Source organism: Oryctolagus cuniculus, chromosome 11 (assembly GCF_051225735.1).
Source record: "Oryctolagus cuniculus isolate XC-2025 breed Fujian yellow rabbit chromosome 11, ASM5122573v1, whole genome shotgun sequence".
Lineage (NCBI taxonomy): Eukaryota > Metazoa > Chordata > Mammalia > Lagomorpha > Leporidae > Oryctolagus > Oryctolagus cuniculus.
In genome coordinates this window covers 105,875,426-105,898,643 of record NC_142877.1, presented here as the reverse complement: position 1 = coordinate 105,898,643, position 23,218 = coordinate 105,875,426, and the positions used below count along the sequence as shown (strand labels likewise).

At 42.9% G+C, this 23,218-nt stretch overlaps 1 long non-coding RNA gene across 2 annotated transcripts; it reads left to right on the top strand.

Annotated features, from left to right (window-relative positions):
• The first annotated feature begins 4,288 nt into the window (after positions 1-4,288).
• LOC149123600 (uncharacterized) lies at positions 4,289-19,562 on the top strand. Of its 2 annotated transcripts, none has more exons than XR_016217171.1 (3): positions 4,289-4,436; positions 15,893-16,068; positions 18,821-19,562. It is a non-coding gene; the product is annotated as an uncharacterized LOC149123600 (long non-coding RNA). The 2 variants fall into 2 exon arrangements; XR_016217170.1 differs by having other exon boundaries at positions 4,289-4,452.
• Positions 19,563-23,218: the final 3,656 nt, after the last annotated feature.

Here is a 23,218-nt window from a genome sequence, read left to right as displayed (position 1 = left end):
TGGTCTTCCCTATTTCTCCTACAGGGCAATCTTGAGCAGACACAAACGAACTAAACACACACACACATCCCTTTAGCCCATGTTAGGATTAGGTGCAAGGAAAAGGCAAATAACTGGAAAAGACAGACTCCAAGAAGTTTTGGAGCTTTCTAACACTGTGCCTGGCAAGGGACAGTCTTTCCAGCAATTCTTTTTCTGCAAAATGAAAGGCCTGAGCAGGGTGCCTCCCCTCCAGTTCTGACTACACAGACAGTACAAGCACCACCACGGTCCCCTCCAGTAGCAGCTACCCCTCATTTTGAACAAATATTTCTTGCTGTTCTTTTCTGCAAGCCCCTTGGGGCACATGACGTCATCTTCAGCCGGCATGATTCGACTTGTCTTTGCTGGATGAGAGGATTATGGCCAGAAGGTGGCGCTATGAGGTCAACATGACTTTAACCCTAAGGACCAGGACCACAGGTGAGCCATTGACGCATGGGGATTCTCCTGCAAAGCGGAGGAAACTCATCACTGCTGCCAACAACTTCTCTTGGGGAATAGATTCCCTCGGCTGCTTGGGCAATTTTTGATCTGGGATTTGGAGATCTGGGAACCTCTCAATCTTCCCTTGCGAGTTGCGTGTGTGTCTCTCGCCACCTGCTGGTCATATCTAGAATTGCTGAGAGGAGTCTGAAATTTGTGCAATTAAATTCCTTCAATACCACTCAATTCGGTTCTGTTAATTCTACTCTGTACAATCCAGTTAACCACAGAGCACCGTGCTGCCTACCTCGCCTTTCCCACGATAGATGCATATCTGAGATGTCTGTGAGTGGTCAGACTCTAAAGCTTCAACCCAGACTCACCAAGTCAGACTGACCAATCAGGTATTACTGAAGACGAAGGGTATTTCTCTAGCAGTATTCAGGGTTACAATACACAGTCCCTATCACTCAGACGTTTGAACAACGGGTATCTTCTGATAAAGAGGTCCTGTGAACATACTTCCCGTGGCTAAAGAAGCATACTTTCCCTGGTGACTGAGGGAAGAGAAGGTGGCAAAGTGAGGTTGGCCCTGGCCAATGGTTGGAAAAATGCCTTGTGAGCAGCCTAGCCAGCCCAGGGGGTCTTTCATTTCCTTGGCTTTCTCAGCTTCAGTAGCCTTAGCCACCACAGCCCTTCAGCCACCCCATCAGGGCTACATCTTCCGCTGTCTTCAGAACAGCTCCACCTTGGACATCTTAAATGTCCACCCCGCAGGCCATGACCTCATCCCCTGACCCCTTTGCATCCTCACTCCTGCTCTCCCTCTCTCTCCAGCCTCCTTCTCACTCTCTGTTTCTTCCTGATATGGTCTCTCCCTGAATTGGTTTGGAAAGTTCGATTTTCCCATAAGCTTGCAATTTACAAAATGCTTACCTTTTCCCCTTGGAGTAAGAAATTCTCTCATTCCTTGACCGTAAGAGCCAAATGCTTTAGAACAGGAGTCAGATTGTCAGCTTCATCTCCTTCTCCCCTCTGAGGTTCACGCCTCTACTGGAGTGCTTTCCTATTGACAGTTCACTTTATGTGTCACCTTGACAGGCCTGGGGTGCCTGGCTATTTGAGTAACCACTATTCTGAGTGTGTCTCTGAATGAGGGTTTTCTGAATGAGACTAATGTCTGAATTTGCAAACTAAGTGAATAAGATTGTCTTTTTATTTATTTATTCTTTTTTTTTTTTTACAGGCAGAGTGGACAGTGAGAGAGAGAGAGAGAGAGAGAGAGAGAAAGGTCTTCCTTTTACCATTGGTTCACCCTCCAATGGCCGCCGCGGCCGGCATGCTGCGGCCGGTGCACCGCGCTGATCCGATGGCAGGAGCCAGGTATTTATCCTGGTCTCCCATGGGGTGCAGGGCCCAAGTACTTGGGCCATCCTCCACTGTACTCCTGGGCCACAGCAGAGAGCTGGCCTGGAAGAGGGACAACCAGGACAGAATCCGGCGCCCCGACCGGGACTAGAACCCGGTGTGCCAGCGCCGCAAGGCGGAGGATTAGCCTAGTGAGCCGAGGCGCTGGCAAGATTGTCTTTTTCGATGTGGGTGCTTCTGAAAGCCTGAATCAAAGCAAACACGATGAGAAAGGAAAATGTTCTTTATGTGTGGGGGTCTCCATGCTAGAGAATTGTTCTTCGGACTGTAACCATATACCCTGAGTCTTTGTTTGCTTATGTAGGTCTTAGAGTTTGGTTTCTCAGGCTCCGAAACTGCACGAGGCATGTCATTCTTTAGCTATCTAGCTATCTGATTTCCTATTGGTTTTGATCCTATAGCAAACCCAGACTAATATCACAATTCTTCTTTAGTATTTTTAGGGGTGAGTTGGTTCCAGGACCACCCTTGGGTATCAAAATCCTTAGTAGCTCAAGTCATTTGGTCGTTTGTGTAAAATGGCATAATATTTGTATACAGCCTATGCATCCCTCCTGTATATTCTAAATTCCTTACAATCCATCACACAATCTAAACACTGTGTAAACAATTGTTTTACTATCTTGTTTAGGAAATAATGGCAAATAAAAACTTCTTATATGTTCACAATTATTTTTTCAAGTATTTTTGATTCCTCTTGGTTGCTTGAGTCCCCAGAGGTGAGAAACTCAAGAAAACAGAATGTGAACTATGCTCAACTCATACTTTGTCTCTTCAAGCTGGATCTCACTCTGTGTGGTCTCTTGTTTTTCTCTCTTTCTTAAAAGTAGGTTCTCTAAGTGGAAGGGACTCAAAAGACATCCAAACTACGTACCATCTATCTCTACCATTTCTCTCTCTGCTATACAGTGTCCCTGCCTCCTTACTCAAGTTACCCACTTCTGTGCAGTTCTGATGCATAGCAAATTCTTCATTTCTATTAACCAGTTGCCTGTCTCCCTACCTTTCCTCGCTCTACAAAGAACAAGGTAGGTGTTAGGTATATATCAGTTGATTGTTTTGTTTCATTTTTGCTGAGCTAACACTTTCCTAGCAGAAAGGAAAACACCTATTTCCCCTCCATGGACACTCGCCACACATACAATGTGATTACACACTGAGTTATTCAGATTCTGATTCGGTCCCAATTCCCTGAACACCTGCTGTATGTGAGGCACTACACTGGCTGCTTTCATATACAAAATCTTCCCTAGTTTCCCCAAAAGAGAAGCTAAAGGATTGGCACTGGCTCCATTTGGCAAAGAACAAAACGGAGACTGGTTCACCCAGCTAGAGAGTTAAAGATAGGATATGTACAACATGTATAGACTCAGCACTCAGGGCTGTTGGCACTGACCCACAAATAGTACTTTTGTATATAGGCACATCCTGACAGCAACCATCGCATGAAAGAAAAGGAGCTGCAGAGGGAACCCTAAATGGGCACCCTGGGTTGGGAGAAGGAAAGAAACTACTTCTCAAGGATATGTTCAAGGACAGTTTAAAAAGTTCATGGAAAGATTAAATGAATAGATAAAAAAATTGGTGCAAATATTTTGAGTCCAGCATAGTTCTTTTCATAATATCAATTTTCTTTCTTTTAAAATCTATTTATTTATTTTAAAGACAGAGTAACAGAGAGAGAGAGAGAGAGAGAGAGAGAGAGAGACTATCTGCTGGTCACTACCCACATGGTCACAACAGCCAGGTCTAGGCCAGGTTGAAACCAGGAGCCGGAACTCCATCCTGATCTTCCCACACAGGTGGCAGGAGCTCAAGTACTTGGACCATCCTCCTCTGCTGCCTTCACAGGCACATTGGCAGGAAACTGGATCAGAAGCAGAGCAGCCGAGAAGAACTGGCACTCTGATATGGGACTCTGGCTCCAGAATACATATTTCCCTGATGTTTGTGAAGGCCCCTCATATGCACGGATTTCAAGGTTTTTTTTTTTGTTGTTGTTGTTTTTTTTTTTTTTTTTTTTTTTTTTTGCCTCAATTAACTTGCCTTTCCATTTCCATGGAAGATTGGAAGCACCAGTGTGTATGTTTTTTGTGTGAGAGACTGGCTGCCTAGCCCATGCTGGAGGTTAAGAGGGCATGGCACACCATGCCTCCCGGGTAGGACCCTATGACCTGACTGCTGGCAGGTGGCAGGAGCCCCAGGCACATTTCCCCTACCCCCCCTCCCCCACCTCCTGTTGCAGGGCCCTGTAATTGTCAATCAGGTAAAATGCTCGGGGGTGTGGGCCAGACCCATAAGGACCACCTGGAAGGCTATTAGGCTACATGACCTTCAAGCTGATTGGAGAAGCATAGTGGGCCAATATCAGCTTTATCCTATAGAATTAGTGTCGCCCTGAACTAGCTATGCCCCCTCTGCCTGCCTTTAAAAGCTTGTGCTTGATTGTTAATACATGGGACATGTTCACCGAAGCTTCTCTCTGGTGCTTCTTGTCGAAGAGGGTCATCGCCCCACCATCCAGACAGTGTGGGCCTCACAGGGTGAGCCTGCATAGTAGTAAGTTTTTTATTTTATATTTTTGCTGTAACAGAACACCTGGGTCACTCTAACTTTATAAAGAAAAGAAATTTATGTTGGATCATGGTTCTGGGGGCTCACAGTCAGACTGGGCAGTCCCATTGCTTTGGCCTCCGGTGATGACCCTGTCTTTTAAAGATGTGCTTATTTACTTGAAAGGCAAAATTACAGAGAGGGAAGGAGAGACAGAGAGAGAGACAGAGTTCTTCCACCCACTGGTTCCCTCACCAAATGGCCACAACGACCACAGCTGCATCAGCCAGAAGCCAGGAGCCATGAGCTCCATCCAGGTCTCCCACACGGGTGGCAGGGCCTTAAGTGCTTGGGCTGGCGACGGCCTTCTTGCCAGCAAAGACCCGAGGTGGCCCAGGGCCTCACATGGCCACAGATGAGGAGCATACATGTCTACCTGTGGGTCTGCATGATCTCTCATGAAGCCACTGGATCCAATCATGGGGCTCCATCTGAATGCCTTAATCCACTAGTTGAATCGCTCCCCAAAAGCTCCTTCTCTAAACACCATTGTTAGATTAAGTGTTTACCATCTTAGCACAGTAACATAAGATTTTGGGGACTAGCCTCCTGATTCCAAGGAGACAATCAAACCATGGCACCTAATATCACCATCCTACCTGTTTTCTTCCTATGCCACAAGACCACAATATCTCAGATTTCCTATCCATACCATGGTAATACTAAAAAATCTATTTCACTGCGTATAGAAGGGATGAAGTGAAACAACCTTTGTAATGGGCCTGGTACTAAATAAATATTTAAGTGATGAATAAATATATTTGTTTCTATCTTTCCCCAGAGGGAATGAAATAGAAGGAATAAAGCTCAGAAATGTCTCATTTATAACCAGTATGGCTTTGGGCAAATTCTCTAGGAAAACTACTTTTTTCTTTATAACTTTCCTTTCTTATAAAAGTGGAAAAGTATAAATATGACAAATGAAATATTTCTCCTAATCTCACAATTTAGTTAAAACATCTTTTATTTTTGTTTTATTTTGGTGACTATTTCTTCACATAATTCTATAATAAAGAATGTAAAGCTTTATAGTTCTCTTTTTAAAAGGATTGTTTTAATTGTGTGCCTTTCAAAAGATCTTACCTCTTTATGAGTTAAAAATAATGTTTGCAGTTGCATCTACTACATGAATTTACTATAATTAATTTAATTATTTCACTATTGCTGAAAACTTCATTTCCCCCCATACTTTTTGGGATAATGTAACCCTGCACACGTTTGTGCAGATTTTCTACATTTATGATAAAGCTGCCAAGAATTGAGCACTTTAATATGCACTGGCACCAAATTCAGTACCAGAAATAGTAGTTTGGTCTCTGGTCTGAGAGCTTTTAGTCTAGGAGAGGAGACAGAAGAAATCAAGACCATAGGAGATTTTGTGAGCTTTTAGTGGAGATTCTAAGGTGCTGCCTGAACCAGGGAGGTGTGAGCACCTCTGGCTCGGGGTAGTGAAACAGGGAAAGCTCCTTGGAAGAGGCAGTACTTGGGGAGGTCAACTGATTACCAGCCCTTACTCCTAAGCCTTGCCATTGTGGCAAACCTCCCCCAACCCTAGTTTTTTTATATATATATTTATTTGTTATATATGTTTCATATATTTCCTTTATACTGTTCCAGGAACATTGTGGCATCTCCCTCAACCCTCTCTCCCACCCATGCTCCAACTCTTCTTACTCCTCCCTCTCATATTCCCCCACTTAATTTTTACAGTGATCTTTTTTGATACAGTTAATGCTCATGTAGTTAATGCTACCCTTAATAAAAAAAGTTCAACAAATAGTTTGAAAAGAAAGCAAAACAAAAACAAAATACTGTTCCTTCACGAAAGAGACAAGGGCTCTAAACTGTTGTTGGTTGTCAAAATGTCTATTTCATCCCGCCCTAGTTTTGACCTTGGAGTTTTCTTCAGCCAACCTTCAAATTGCTCTTCTAGGAGTCCGTGCTCCCTGCTCTGATAACCTCTGGCTGAGACACTGAGTCCCTAAATGTCTTCAATTTCTGAGTGACATTATTGTTCTGCCCACTGAGGCATCTGGCTTTAATCCTGTTTACTTGTGGCTTTTCTGCCATGTTAGTTTCAGTGGTGCCATGGTAAATGTTTAGCAACCTGCCCACCGTGCCCCACTTCAACAAACAGCCCTAACTTGTAGTGACTGTTGACTTCTGTTTCGTAAATATTCATACTTGGACTGATTTAAAGCTATCAACACTGTCTCTGAATATAGACTTGGGAAGAGATATGCAGCAGCATATTTTTATGTAATATTTCTCCCATACAGATAAAATGGGTCAAAAGAACCTTAGAAACATAGATAATAAAATGCAGCAAAATAATTAGAAAGGGGTAGATTTTAGGTATTTACTATCTTTTATTATCATATAATTTATTTAATTACAAGTTTACATAATTTTATTTTTACATAATTTTTTTTTAAAAATGTGATTGTGCTTAGCAGCAAGCTCACAAATTCTTTTGCCATAAAAACTCAGCTCTCAAGAGTCTGCATGAACTGGCTGTAGCCCTCCAGTGGTGGTAATGAGCTAGTTTCATGAACTTGCTTGCCTTGCCAAATGCCACTCAAACCGTCCTCTTCACTTTTCCTACTCCAGCCAGAAGTTTCCTAAGTGTACTCCTCAAAAAGTCCCACTTACTCAGAAGTTAGTGATTTGGCACAGGTGTTGTGTCTAAGATATTTCCTTAGATCTTGTCATCTGGAGACTTAACAATTCAGTTCTCAACTCCAACATCACCTTGTGCAACGGGTCCTCTCGCTGTGTCTAACGTAAGCCAACCTGCCTAAGCAGTTAGACTTTAACAATACCTCCTTTTGAAGTGCAATTTCTTCATGGCCGTTATCAGTCCTGAGTTTATCTTGTTCCACCTCCTCTTTTTTGATCTATGTGTTTACTGTTCATGTCCCCAGATTGAATGTGGAATCAATGAGAGCAGTGACCTTGACTGTCCTGTTCATTGGTGTCCAGAACAGGGACTGCAAATAGATTGTATTCGACAAACATTTGCTGGATGAGCGAGTGCACAAGTAACAACAATCAGTGATCTCACTACGATGTTGCCGAGATGCTAATGCAGTGACTCCAGAGTCCTGATATCATACATGTATATGTAACTTTTGATTTCCTAGACCTCTGATCAAATGCACTTGTTTTACTAATTGTATTATGACCAAATGTAATGTCTAAGTTTTACTAACAATTCCTGGAATAGCCAGCCTGAAATCTTATTTTGGTGAGAACCATGACTTCATAACTTAATTGCATTTAATTTGTGTGGGCACTGGTTGATAGTGATCTTCAGATCACAGATGCCATGGAAATGAGGTTCTGAAGAAGCTCCCGGGAAGGCTGATTTGCAGGGTGAGCACTGCCTAAGTAATTGTGATCAAACATTGTATTGCTCTCTAAATTCAGGCACAGAAATCCACCTTAAATATCTAATTATGAGAATTAGATTTGGCTGTGTATGTCAGGGACTTCGAAATAATGGGTTTGGATAAAATAGAAGTTAATTTTTCTCCTGCAGCAAAGTCTAAGTAGCTCCAGGATGCTGGAGTGATGCCCCAAGGTGTTAAGAATCAGACTCATATCCTGATATTCTCTCCTTCTGCTCTGAAATCCATGGCTCCAGTTCTTAAATTTATCTCATAATCCAACATGACTGCTCCTGCTCCAGCCAGTATTTCTGCATTCCAATCTGTAAGAAGGAGAAAGTGGAAAGAGAAGGGCATGCCTCTCTTAAGGGCACTTCTTAGATGTTGTAGACTGCTTCCTCTTGGATTTCTTTGATTAAATATTATACCTGTAGCCATACCCAATTGGAAGGAAGGCTAGAAAATGCCATTTTTATTCGAAGTCTTGGGGCTAGCTAACACTTAGAGTTTCTATTTCCATGAGAGAAGAGGAAAGTCAATGAAGCAAGTAGCTACATATGACATAACTTTCTTCCTTCCCTGTCAATTGGTCAAGCAATTTCTTTTTTTTTTTTTTTTTTTTTTTTTTTTTTTTTTAATTTTTGACAGGCAGAGTGGACAGTGAGAGAGAGAGACAGAGAGAAAGGTCTTCCTTTTGCCGTTGGTTCACCCTCCAATGGCCGCCGCTGCAGCCGGCGCACCGCGCTGATCCGATGGCAGGAGCCAGGATCCAGGTGCTTTTCCTGGTCTCCCATGGGGTGCAGGGCCCAAGCACCTGGGCCATCCTCCACTGCACTCCCTGGCCACAGCAGAGGGCTGGCCTGGAAGAGGGGCAACCGGGACAGAATCCGGCGCCCTGACCGGGACTAGAACCCGGTGTGCCGGCGCCGCAAGGTGGAGGATTAGCCTATTGAGCCACAGCGCCGGCCATCTTTTTTTTTTTTTTAAGATTTTATTTCTTTATTTGAGAGGTAGAGTTACAGTGAGAGGGAGAAACAGAAAGGTCTTCCTTCCATTGGTTCACTCCCCAAATGGCTGCAACAACCAGAGCTGCGCCGATCTGAAGCCAGGAGCCAGGTGCTTCTTCCCGGTCTCCCACACAGGTGCAGGGGCCCAAGCACTTGAGCCATCTTCCACTGCTTTCCCAGACCATTTCAGTGAGCTGGATTGGAAGAGGAGTAGCCAGGACTAGAACTGGCACCCACATGGGATACCAGCACCACAGGTGGAGGATTAACCTACTGTGCCACAGCGCTGGCCCCAATCAGGCAATTTCTAAACATCAGTGTAACTGCTAGCTAGACTTACTCCCACTTCTGCAAACTTTTCAGTAAAGAAACAGAGAGCACAAATGGTTTTAGACAGTTTATGCTTTTAAAAAATGTTTTATTTTATTTAGGGAATGCAACTTCATGCATTTAATACATACAGATTTGGGAACATGAGAATTCTTCCCACACTCTGCCTCCTGCCCACCCATACTCTCACCCTTCTTTCTCCTCCTTCTTCCTTTCCCATTCTTATTTTTTATGATCAATTTTTTCAGATTATTTTTTACAGAGATCAATTTTTAAGATAATTTTTATACTTTTAAAATTAACCCTACACTAAGTAAAGAGTTCACTGATTAATACAAAGAAAAAAGAAAAAAAAAAGTTTTCCTCTTCAGTCAAGGTAAAGGCTGTTTAAAAAATCAATGCATCTTAAAGGGTCAGTTTCACTCCTGTAGACTGCATTTTAGGTACTATATTAGTTACCACAGATCAGAGAGAACATATGGCATTTGTCTTTTTGTTACTGGCTTACTTCACTAAGTATTATGGTTTCCAGTTGCATCCATTTTCTTGCAAGTGGAAGGATTTAATTTCTTTTTAACTGCTATGTAGTATTCCATAGTGTATATATACCATACTTTCTTTATCCAGTCCTCAGTTAATGGACATCTGGGTTGAATACATACCTTAGCTCTTATAAATTGTGCTGAGAAGAACATAGGGATACAGATAGCTCTTTCATATGATGATTTCATTTCCTTTGGATAAATTCCCAAGAATGAGATGGCTGGGTCATATTGTAGGTCTATATTCAGCTTTCTGAGATATCCCCATATTGTCTTCCACAGTGGCTGTACCAGTTTACGTTCCCAGAAATAGTGGATTAAGTTACCCTTCTCCCCACATCCTCACCAGCATTTCTTTGTTGATTTCTGGATGAGGTCATTCTAATGGGAGTCAGGTGAAACCTCATTGTGGTTTTGAATTGCATTTACCTGATGGCTAGCAATTCTGAGCATTTTTTTCATGTGTCTATTGGCCATTTGAATTTCCTCTCTTGAAAAATGTCTATTCAGATCTTTTGCCCATTTCTTGACTAGGTTGGTTATTTTCTGGTTGGTTAGTTTCTTGAGCTTTTTATAGATTCTGGAAGTTAGTCTTTTGTCAGTTTCATAGTTTGCAAATATTTTCTCCCATTCCGTCCATTGCTTCTTCACTTTGCTGAATGTTTCTTTGGCAATGCAGGGGCTTCTCAGTTTAAGGTAACCCCACTTGTTAATTTTGCCTTTGATTGCCTGTGCTTCTGGAGTCTTTTCCAATAAGTCTATCCCTATGCTGATGCATTGTAGGATTTCCCCAATGTTCTCTAATAATTTGATGGTATCATATCGTAGATTTACTCTCTGATCCATTTTGAGTGGATTTTTGTGTAAGGTGTAAAGTAGGGGTCTTATTTTATGCTTTTGCATGCAGAGATCCAATTTTCCCAGCACTATTTTTGAAGAGACTTCTTGGTTCCAGAGGTTGATTTTTGCTCCTCTGTCAAAGGTAAGTTGGGTGTACATGTGTGGATTAATTTATGGGGTTTCTATTCTGTTCCATTGGTCTGCAAATCTGTTTTTGTGCAGGTACCAGGCTGCTTTGATGATAACTGCCCTGTGGTATATCATGGGGTCTGGTACTGTGATGCCTCCAACATTGATTTTATTATTTAAAATTGCTTTAGCTATTTGAGGTCTCTTGTGTTTCCATATGAATTTTAGCATCATTTTTCTATATTTGAGACAAGTGTTATTGTTATTTTGATTGAAACCACATTGAATTTTTTTTTTTTGACAGGCAGAGTGGACAGTGAGAGAGAGAGACAGAGAGAAAGGTCTTCCTTTTGCCGTTGGTTCACCCTCCAATGGCCGCCGCGGCCAGCACGCTGCGGCCGGCACACCGCGCTGATCTGAAGGCAGGAGCCAGGTACTTATCCTGGTCTCCCATGGGGTGCAGGGCCCAAGCACTTGGGCCATCCTCCACTGCACTCCCTGGCCACAGCAGAGAGCTGGCCTGGAAGAGGGGCAACCGGGACAGAATCTGTTGCCCCGACCGGGACTAGAACCCGGTGTGCCGGCGCCGCAAGGTGGAGGATTAGCCTAGTGAGCCACGGCGCCAGCCGAAACCACATTGAATTTTTAAATTGCTTTCAGTAGTATAAACATTTTGAAGATGTTGATTCTCCCAATCCATGAACAAGGGAGATTTTTCCACTTTTTAAATGTCTTCTTCTATTTCATTCTTTTATTGTTTTGTAATTTTCATTGTAGAGATATTTGATATCCTTGGTTAAGTTTATTCTAAGATATTTAAGTTTTTTGTAGCTATTGTGAATGGGATTGATATTAGAAGGTCTTTCTCAGCTATGGCATTGTCTGTGAATACAAAGGCTATTGATTTTTGTGTGTTGATTTTATTTTATGCTACTTTACTAAACTCTTTTATGAGTTCCATTAGTCTCTTTGTCATGTCTTTTGGGTTCCCTATATATAGAATCATTTCATCAGTAAACAGGGTATTTGTAGCCCTTTGATTTCTTTTTCTTGCCTGATGGCTCTTACTAAAACTCAAAGGACTATATTAAATATCAATGGTGAGAGTGGGCATCCTTGTCTGGTTCCAGATTTTAATGTGAATGCCTCTATGACTCCTCTTTCAGGAGTGTGTTGTTCAGTCTCCATGTGTTTGCATATATTCTAGAGATTCTCACGTAGCTGGTTTCCAGCTTCATTTCATTGTTGTCCAAGAAGATGCATGGCATTTCAATTTTCTTGAGTTTGCTGAGACTTGCTTTATGACATAGTATGTGGTCAATCCTACAGAAAATTCCATGCACTGGTGAGAACAATGTATATTCTGCAACTGTTGGATGAAAAGTTCTGTTGATATTTTAGGTTCATTGATCTATAGTGTTGATTAATTCTGTTTCCTTATTGAGTTTCTATTTGGTTAATCTGTCTGTTGCTGAAAGTGGGGTACTGAAATCCCCTATTACTATTGTATTTGAGTCTATGACTCCCTTTAGAACCTTTAACATTACTTTTAAAAGGTCAGGTTCCCTGTAATTAGATGCATATACATTTATGATAGTTATATCTTCCTGTGAATTTGATTCCTTAATCATTACATAGTGCCCTTCTTTGTCTCTTTTAACAATTTTTGTGTTAAAGTCTATTTTGTGTGATAATAGGATGACTACACCAGCTCTTTTTTGGTTTCTGTTCGCATGGAATATCTTTTTCCATACTTTCACTTTCAGTCTGCGTGCATCTTTGTTGGTGAGATGTGCTTCTTGTAGGCAGCTAATCGATAGGTTTTGCTTTTGAATCCATTCAGCCAGTCTATGTCTTTTAACTGAAGAATTGAGGCCATTTCCATTCAAGGTGAATATTGATAAGTAATTATTTTGCCCTGCAATTTTTCCATAAATGTTCCTATTTTTCCTTGGATTTCCTTTGTACTTTTACTGGTAGATTTTCTTCCTTTGTCTTCTTTTCTTTTCTTTAAATTCCTGACTTCGTGTCAGTTTTTTTTTTTTTTAATTTGACAGGTAGAGTTATAGACAGAGAGAGCGACAGAGAAAGGTATTCCCTCCGTTAGTTCACCCCCTAAATGGCCGCTACGGCTGGTGCTGTGCCGATCCAAAGCCAGGAGCCAGGTGCTTCCTTGTGGGGAGCAGCCCGGACTGGACTGAGTTACTGGAATTAAGACTTATTCTATGCATCTGCTCTCCTACAATATGGCGCTGGGAGAGGAGAAAACAGCTTCTACCCAGCTGCCTCCAGTTCAACCAATAAACTGTAGGACTTGCTCCTGATTGGAGAGCAGCGTACTCGGCGTGTGGGCAGCCGAGTTAGGATTGGCGGAGGAGGACTATAAAGGAGGAGAGAGACGGCATGCACCAGGAACATCTATGAGGAACATCTAAGGGGAACACCTGTGCAGCCCCCCAGAGAGCCGGCCGGCGGTGTGCCACTCCCCTGCGGAAGTGGGGAATGTGGCCAGGGGGAACTGCCCTTCCACGGAGGTGGAAGGGACAGTAGCCAACCCGGGAAGAACCAGCAGCAAACCCGGGGAGGGCCGAGCAGACGAAAGAACAGCGCAGGGTCCTGTGTCGTTCCTCCACGAAGAGGGGGAGCGACACTTCCTCCTGGTCTCCCACATGGGTGCAGGGGCCCAAGCACTTGGGCCATCCTCCACTGCCTTCCTGGGCCACAGCAGAGAGCTGGACTGGAAGAAGAGCAATTGGGACTAGAACCTGGCGCCCATATGAGATGCCGGCGCAGGTGGAGGATTAACCAGGTGAGCCACGGTGCCGGCCCCCTTTGTCTTCTTTTCTACTGATGACAATGTTTCTATTTTTCTGTGTGTAGCACATCCTTAAGCATCTTCTGCAGGACTAGAAGGGTGATGACAAATTCTTTCAATTTCTGTTTGTCATGGAACATCTTTATTTCACCTTCATTCAAAAATGTGAGCTTTGCAGTGTATAATATTCTGGGTTGATAGTTCTTTTTCTTAAGACTAGGAATATATTTCATGTTTCTCTTCTAGCCTGTTGGGTTTCTGACGAGAAGTCCGCTGTGTGTCTAACTGGAGATCATCTGAAAGTAATCTTGCATTTCTCTCATGTACATTTTAGAATCTTTTCTTTATGTTTTACTGTGGAGAGTTTGATTGCAATGTGTCATGGTGAATATCTTTTCTGATCTTGTCTATTAGGAGTTCTATATGCTTCCTATACTTGAATGTCCCTTCCTTCAAATTACGGAGTTTTTCTGTTATTATTTCACTAAAAAGGCTCTCTAATCCTTTCTCTCTTTCCATGCTTTAAGGAACTCCTAGAATTCATATGTTGGGTCATTAGATTCCCAACAATATTTTTTAGCTTCCTAATTTATTCTTGTGTTTGATGTGACTGTATAATTTCCTGCGCTTTGTTTTCTAAGTCAGATATTCTTTCTTCTGCCTCACTGATTCTGTTGTTAAAGCTTTCCACTGCATTTTTTATTTGTTCTAGGAATTCTTCATTTCCAAGATTTCATTTTGATTTCTTTTTAAGATCTAAATTTTGGGGCCAGCACTGTGGGGCAGCAGGTTAAAGCCCTGGCCTGAAGCTCTAGCATCCCATGTGGGCGCCAGTTCTAGTGCTGGCTGCTCTCCTTCTGATCCAGTTCTCCGCTATGGCCTGGGATAGCAGTAGAGGATGGCCCAAGTCCTTGGGCCCCTGCACCCACGTGGGAGACCCGGAGGAGGCTCTTGGCTCCTGGCTCCTGGCTTCGGATTGGCACATCTCCGGCCATTGCAGCCATCTGGGGAGTGAACCAGCGGAAGAAGACCTCTCTCTGTGTCTCTACCTCTCTCTGTAACTCTGTTTTTTCCAATAAATAAAATAAATCTTTAAAAAAAAATCTCAATTTTGTGGGGGAGATTTTCTTTTATGTCACATACAGATTTCATTAGCTTGTGCATTTGCTCTGATTACTTTTTTTTTTTCATCAGCTGCTGAGCCCGAGTGGCAGCAGAAAATGTGGTCATGAATGGGAGTCAGCTTGTCAGTCACTTGATTGGCGATGTAGGACCCCGTGGTTGTTCTCGAGTTGGCCCCAGGACCACGCCCCCGCCAAACTGCACGGCCATAATTGTGGTCCCTGTGGAGACTTCCCGGTTTTCCCAGTCTGGGCTAGGGCTTCTTGCCCCCAGGCCAGTGCTGGACCCGCTCCCGAGTGGCTACTAAGGTGGCCGCCATATTCCTCCTCCCTCTGATTACTTCTAAGTAATCCTATGATCAATTTTTTTGAATTCCATTTCTGGCATTTCTTCAATCTCATCATCTTTACAATCTAGAATTGAAGTGTTATGTTCTTTTGGGGGCATCATGTTGTCTTCCTTATTCTTGTTTCTTGAATTGGTGCATTTGTTTTTGGCATTTATGGAGATACTTATTGATTTCTTCTTTGTTTTTTTCACTATGGCAGCTTTTATCTTTGTATTATTTCTCTGTAGATTAGTGAAGTGTCTGCTTTCAGTGAATACCTAGAGGTGTGTGATGGATGTGGACAGGGAGCTCTGTTCAGTTCTCCAGGGTGAACTGACATATTCAGATATGGCGTGGAAAATCTCTCTCTCTTTTTTTAATCAGAGGGGAGGTTTATTTTTTTGTCTGTTGGTATAGACTCAGCTGAGCTCCTCTCTTCAAAGGGGTTCAGTGCCTGGACCAGGGAGTATGTCAGTCATCCACTCTGCCACAGGTCCACACAAAGAATCTGTGTAGTCCTCAATGTAAGCTGAGATTCCCCAGCAATGTCTCTTGCCAGGTAACCAGGGAGCCCTGAGCGTGTGGAGCCTTCCACAGTGACTGACCAGAGTCCCAGCCACACCCTGAGTCCTCCCATCCAGCCTTAGTGTTTTCACTGTCCTGGCATACAAACCTCCCACAGTCACAAGCACTCAGCCCCTGTCTGTTCTCCCCACCAGACTCAGAAATCTCTGCTTCTCTGGTTGCTGGGTGCAGACACATGCTAGGGCAGCTATTATATATGTCCAAAAATGGAGCCTGCTCTCCATTGTCTTCTTACAGGATGCCATTTCAGAGTGATTGGGGAGAGAGAAATGTACCCCTCTTTGTTTTTTCTCCTCTAGTTTGACAGGTACACTATCCCGCACAGGGCTCCGAGCTCGATTCCCTCTAGGCCCTTCCTGCAGCTTTTTCACCAGTGACTTGGGCTGCTACCATCTGGTCTCACCTCACTCTCCAACACTGGTGCAGATGCTCTCAGCTGCTGGGGTCCTGAGCTGTGCACATCCACACCCTCCACGTAAGTCCACTGTGTCCCTCCAGTTTGTGTCGAGTTTCCTCTGCTGTTTTCTTTATAACTCTTCCTTGAGACTGTACTCTTTCCACTTTTTAAAAACTATCTTCTGGCCAGCGCCATGGCTCAATAGGCTAATCCTCTGCCTGTAGCACTGGCACACCGGGTTCTAGTCCCGTTTGGGGCACCGGATTCTGTCCTGGTTGTCCCTCTTCCAGGCCAGCTCTCTGCTGTGGCCTGGGAAGGCAGTGGAGGATGGCCCAAGTGCTTGGGCCCTGCACCACATGGGAGACCAGGAGAAGCACCTGGTTCCCGGCTTCGGATCAGTGCGGTGCGCCGGCCGCAGCACACCGGCCGCAGTGGCCATTGGAGGGTGAACCAACAGTAAAGGAAGACCTTTCTCTCTCTCTCTCTCACTGTCCACACTGCCTGTCCAAAAAAAAAAAAAAAAAAAGCTATCTTCCCCTTGACTAGAGCAGCAAGCTTCTTCTCTACTCTACCTTCTTAATCTAATCTCTGTGTTGACAGTTATTTTTCTCTTAATATTCGGACTGTATCTAGCTACTGTCTTCTAGCCTGCAGGGTTTTTGATGAGAAGTCATTTGTGAGTCTAATTGGAGATACTCTGAAGTTATCTGGCATTTCTCTTGTGCACATTTTAGAATCTTTTCTTTATGCTTTACTGTGGAAAGTTTGATTACTATGTGTCATGGTGAAGGTTTTTTCTGGTCATATCTGTTGGGAATTCTATGTGCTTGCTGTATTTGGACATTCTTTTCTTTCTCTGAATTAGGAAAGTTTTCTCTAATTACCTCATTAAGTAGGTCTTCTAGTCCCTTCTCCCTTTCCACACCCTCAGAAACTCCTAAGACTCATCTATTGGGCCTTTTGATAGTATCCCATAGATCTTCAACAGTGTTTTTTAGTTTTCTAATTTCTTCTTATTTTTGATCTGACTGTAAAATTTCCAGAGATTTGTCTTCTAGCTCAGATATTATTTCTTCTGCCTTATCAACTCTGTTGTTAAGACTTTCCATTGTATTTTTATTTGATCTATTGAATTCTTCATTTCTAGTATTTCATTTTGATTTCTCTTTAAGATCTCAATTTCATGGGAAAAATTTTCATATATAGTTTTCTTTAGTTCATGAATTTGCTTCTGAGTAATCTGATGATTAGTGTTTTTAATTCCATTTCTAACATTTCCTCAATCTCTTCATCTTCACATTCTAATATTGAAATGTTTTAGTGTTCCTTTGGGAGCTCATAGTGTCCTCCTTATTCTTGCCTTAACTTTTTGGCATTTGTATATTTTTGTGTCTGATGGCTTTTCTCTTTGATTGGTGTCTCTGTGGCTTAGTGGGATGTGTACACTTTCAGTGAATACCAAGAGGCGTGTGCTGGGAGTGGCCAGGTTCAGCGGGTTTTTCTCTCTGGTTTAGTTCTGTGGTTTGCAGGCATGCAAAGTACCTGCTCATTTGTGCTGGGCATGTAGGAGAGTCCCACAGGCAGCACTTACCCTTCATAGGGTGGCTCTTCTACCTGCACAGGCAGGGGCTGGGGTGGCTGCTACCTGCTTGTGTCCAAAAATGTCATCAGCCCTACCCCCACTGGCTGCAGGTCTCTGCTGCAGCAGGGAGGGGGGAAGGAGAGATACACAACCCCCTTTTCCCCCCACCTCTGGGTGATTGGTCACTTGCTGTCCTGGGGGAATCTATGTGGAACTCTAAAAGCAGTTCACTAAGCCCTCCCTCCCACTGTGTCAACAGCATCATGGGCCCATGGATTACCCTCTCACCTGGTTGCCAGGGTGGGCATCTTCCTGGATCCAAGCTGGTGAGACTTTCAGCATTGGCCTGAAGCATTTCTACTGCTTTTTCAGGGTCTCCTACTACAGTTCTCCTGTGGCTTTATCCTGAAAGTATACTTTCTCCCCCTTTTTAAATATTAATTTCAGACCATCATGTTGCTTTTCCACCATCTTGGAATCCCCCTGCTACTTTTTAAAAATTTACTTATTTGAAAGAAGTACAGAGAGAGAGGGATACATGCACACACATGCACACACACACACACACACACACACAGATCGTTCATCCTCTGGTTCACACCCCAAATGGCTGCAATGGCCAGGAATGGGCCAGTTGTCTGAAGCCAGGAGCCAGGAGCCAGGAGCTTCCTCTGGGCCTCCCATGTGGGTGCAGGGGCTCAAGAATTTGGGTGATATTCTTCTGTTTTCTCAGGCACATTAGCAGGGAGCTGGATCAGAGGTGAAGCACCTGGGACTGGAACCAGTGCCCATATGGAATGCCAGCACTACAGATGGCTTAACCCGATGTGCCACAGCACTGGCCCCTAGACAGTTTCTTACCTGGACACTATAGACAACATGAGTGTCATATCTTCAGGGGTTCTCTTGTCCCTCAGGTCCCAAGGATGTCAGTGTAGAGTGTATCCAGGTGGAGCACACAGTGAATAATACTGAACTTAGGAAACTCTGATTTATGTAGGGACTCGATATAATATCAAAGACTTGTATCAAGCATAACATTCATGAAGAAACTCTGGCTTTGTTCATAAGAAAACTGGGATAGAGCATGTATGCTCACAATAATTGCTGTTGTTTCCACAAATGTCCCCAGATTATCTAATAAACCCAAGGTGAAACCAACCTAAACTTCAGCTAGAATATGGGAGAATAAGTGTGCATATATATACACCAAATATGTTTTTATTTATTTATTTATTTATTTGAAAGGTGGAGGTTGGAGTTGGAGAGGAGAGCGATAACTTCCATCTGCTGTTCACACCACAAATGCCCACAACAGCTGGAACTGAGCCAGGCTGAAGTCAGGAGCCAGGAACTCAATCTGGGTCTCCCATGTGAGTGGCAGAGACCCAAGTACTTGAGCCAACATCTTGCCTCTCTGGGTGTGCTTTAGCGGGAAGCTGTATATGGATGGAGCAGGGTCTTGTACCTAGCAAAGAAGTGGAAACACCTAAGTCTCCATCAGCTGTTGAATGGATAAAGAAAATGTGGTATATATTAACAATTGAATATTATCAGCCATAAGAGATGACCTTTTGCAATAGCACTGATGGAACTGGACATCATTATGTTGAATGAAATAAGCCAGGCACAGAGAGATCTATACCATATGACTCACTAATACATGGAACCAAAAAGTTGATCTCAGAAGTTGAGAAGGTGGTGCTGGTTATTAGAAGCTGGAAGGAGTAGCAGAGATGTGTGGGGAAAGGTTATTTAATAAGCACTGAGTTTTGGGTAGATAGAAGTAAGAAGTTCCAGGGTTCTGTTGCACAGTGAGGTGACTATAGACAATGTACTGTGTATTTCTCTATCAAAAAATTAAAAGATAGAATTTTAAATCTTTTCACCAAAAAGAAACGTTTAATCTTTGAGGGGATAGATATGAACACCCTGAGTGGACATTACACAGAGCATACATGTGCATGCATACGTATCACATGGTATCCTATAAATGTGTATAATTTTAAGATTACTAATTAAAAATTATACTAAAAAAGTAAGTGTATAAGATAAAACTGTGATGATAGAAGGGGGAGAGAATATCTTTATACCTCAATGGGGACCTATATCTTAATATCCCAAGAGCACAAATAACAAAACTTTTTTTTAAAAAAATGCACTTTTATGACATCCAAATTACTTGATTTTTTTGTTTTCTCAAAGAAGGGCACCAGTCGAGAGGTAACTGACGGTGATGTATTGGTAGATGATATTCCCTGTGACTGAAAGAGGCACAAATCATTGCTGCAAATCAACAAGGCCGGAGTCCCAGGGAAAGCATACATAAAGAGATGCTCAAACTCTTAGTGATAAGAGAAACTCAAAAAGGTGATGAGATATCTCTTCATGCTGTTGAGATTGGCAAAGGAATTCTGACTTTTGGAGAGTGCCAGATATTAGGGACACCCAACCACAGGAACTCTGTTTTTTAAAGATTTATTTATTTGAAAGGCAGAGTGACAAAGACCAAGAGGGAGAGAATAACATAGATAGACAGATAAATATATAGATAGATAGATAGATAGATAGATGATAAATATCTTCCATTCATTGATTCATTGGCTAAAGCCAGTAACCAGGAGTTCTGTCTTGGTCTCCCACATGCATGGCAGAGCCCCAAATACTTGGACCATCATTTACTGTTACCCAGGTGCATTAGCAAGGAGATAGATAGTAAGTAGAGTAGCTGAGACTCCTACTGGTGCTCTGATACGGGATGCAAACAACACAAGGAGAAGCTTAACCCAGTGTGCCACAACACTGGCCCTCCACAGGAATTCTTGCTTGCTGGTAACAGTGTGCCCTACCACCAGCCGCTCTAAAGGCCAACTTGAAAGTACTTCATGAAACCAAGAATGCATATTCCCTGTGATTGAGTATGCCACTTCTACCCTTGGAAAACTCTCCTTCAGGACTATAAGGGAAAAGGATAAGGATGTTCATCACAGTATTGTTTGGGTGGTGGAGAGTTACAGACAATGTAAATTTCTATTACTCAAGGGAGGAAGAAGTCAAGTATGTTGGGCACACAATGTGAAATGTTCAGCACCAAAGAATCCCAGAGGACTGGATGAACACTCAGCAACATGTCTAGTTCCTAAGAACAGTATTGGAAGAGAAAACTTAGACACAGTAAAATCCATACACTATAGTAAATCTGTAGTGCAACATCACATATCCACGAAAAATAAACTTGCACACAAACCTTTCTACGTATTCAAGTTCAAAGTTATATATCTGACATATTAGAAAAGTTGTCCTTAGGGTAGGGTAGTGGGAATGAGGAATGAAGATAAAACAAACTAAATAAAATGATAGAGCAGTCTTGTATGTTTTGGTTATGTGTCATGAACTCATGGATTATGATTAACTGAACCCTTTGCATACGAAGTTAAATCCAAAGAGATTGATAAACCTGCAATGATTGGGAAATCTTCAATATTTCCAAATCAGTGAAGGTCAGCTCTGAGTGTGTCAGGTACACAACTGCTCATCTTGCAACAAGACCTTCCTTCCTCGTAGCCGCTGACAACATGGGCTGCAGACCGACATTGCAAACGCTGCTTCTGAGCTTGCACCTCCTCCTCAATTTGTTCAGCATCCAGTGCTGCCCTTATGAGTTACAACAAAACATTATGTTCTATCCAATCATCTAGAAAATTTATATTCATAAGCGATCACGTACCAAAACGAGCTTTTAACATAGTGTATAGACAAGTTTTCTCTTTCTGCCAGAATGATTTTTTTCAAAAGGAGCTATTAGTGTTTTTTTTTCTCTGAAATAGCAGAATTTAAATGTGTTCTCCCAAAAATATCCGGAGCATTTATTTATTTAGCTTAAAGATTTATTTATTTGAAAGGCAGAGTTACAGAGAGAAAGAACAGTACACACACACACACACAGAGAGAGAGAGAGAGAGATCTTTCATTGGCTGGGCCTGGTGAAAGCCAAGAGCCTGGAACTTCTTTCAGGACTCCTGTGTTGGTGGCAGGCACCCAAGCACATGGGCCATCTTCCACTGCTTTCCCTGGTGCATTAGCAGTGAGCTGCATCAGAAGTGGAGCAGCTGAGACGTGAACCAGAGCTTATAAGGGATGCCAACATTGCAGGTGGCAGCTTAACCCATTGTGCCACAATGCCTGTCCCAGATCTGGAGAACTTTTATGTGAGGTAAGATTAAGGAGTCCATATTTAGGGGTGGACATTGTGACACATGGGTTAAGCTACCATTTGGGAGGCCTGCATTCCATATCAGAGGACTCCTTTTGGACAGAAATTATACTTATTATGCCTGTATTCTTAGCAGGTAGTAAGAAGCCCAACACATTACAGTATCTCAGGAATCCTGAGCAGCAGACCATAAAATCACCCATCTTAAAGACAAACTGAGGTATGTGTACTTGACCAAAGGTGCACAGTTAATCAGTGTTAGAAACAGGAGCTAGTCCATTTGTTTTGAATTCTGAACCTGAGATTTGTATGTGTTTGTTTTTGGCAGATGTCTGCTCATTCGTCATACCACTTTGGGAGAGTGGGGGTGGATTTCTAGCAACCTCTATTATTGGCTTGTTTTCTCGATGCCCATCAACCTATCCTGGATCAACATGAGCAGGCAGTAGAACTGATATCTTTGATTTTATTTTTTTAATTTTATTCCTAAAAATATTGTGTTCATGTTGAAATCTTCCTGCCAACTATAAGAAGACTCCCCACCAACTCCATCAACTCACACCTAGCTCACTCCCCTACATTTTATTTTCTTCAGGCAATTTAGTCCTGTATAAACGTATTTGTTCATTTTCTGGGTGTTCCCAAGAATGGCAGCCTGGCTGTATCCTCACTGCACCACTTGGCACACAGTAGAGACCCCCAGTAATGATTTATTTAAATGTATATGGACTTTAAACAATACCTTCCACTCACTGAGTGCTTCATGCATGACCTCATTCCTATTCCTCTTTATATCCTTAAAGCATTCCAGCAAGGGGGCTCTCCCACCTCTCTTTGGAGCTCCCTGCCATTATGTAAACAGCTTGAGAACGTATTGCTGGGTTTCAACCCAGACGGCTCTTACCTTTGCTCTGTAGCTGCTGTGCTCAGCGTTTACAATGTCATCTACCCGTAGTTTTCTAAAGTCAAAGCAAAGCCAGGCAGCTTGCCTAGTGGTTAACAGGAGGGTCAAAAACTAAAGTGAACTAAATTGAGATTCTGGCTCCCTTTCTTTGGGGGCATTTATCCATATAATCATTAGTATCAGGCAGTAGCAGCCTTGTATCAAGTGTAGAGAACCTGGTTCCCAGGCTGCTGAGTGTCGTGCAAGTGCCAAACTTGTCTAATCACCAGAGCCACCTTCCCGGCTTCTTCTCTCCATGTAGAGCCTGTAGCCAAGGGCAGCCTCCTGTGTCTGCCACACCCCTCCTTGGCCTCTTCTCTCCAAGCAGCCTGGGGTAGATGACCTAGAGCAGGACCAGTGCTGCCCTGGCCCAGTGCGTCAAGACAACTCCCACTGTGGGTGTTACTGTGCCGGTATACCGAGCAGGAGACACCCTTTGCAACTCCTCCCTAACACCAGGTTAAAATCCTCAGCCCCACGTGCAGGTTGC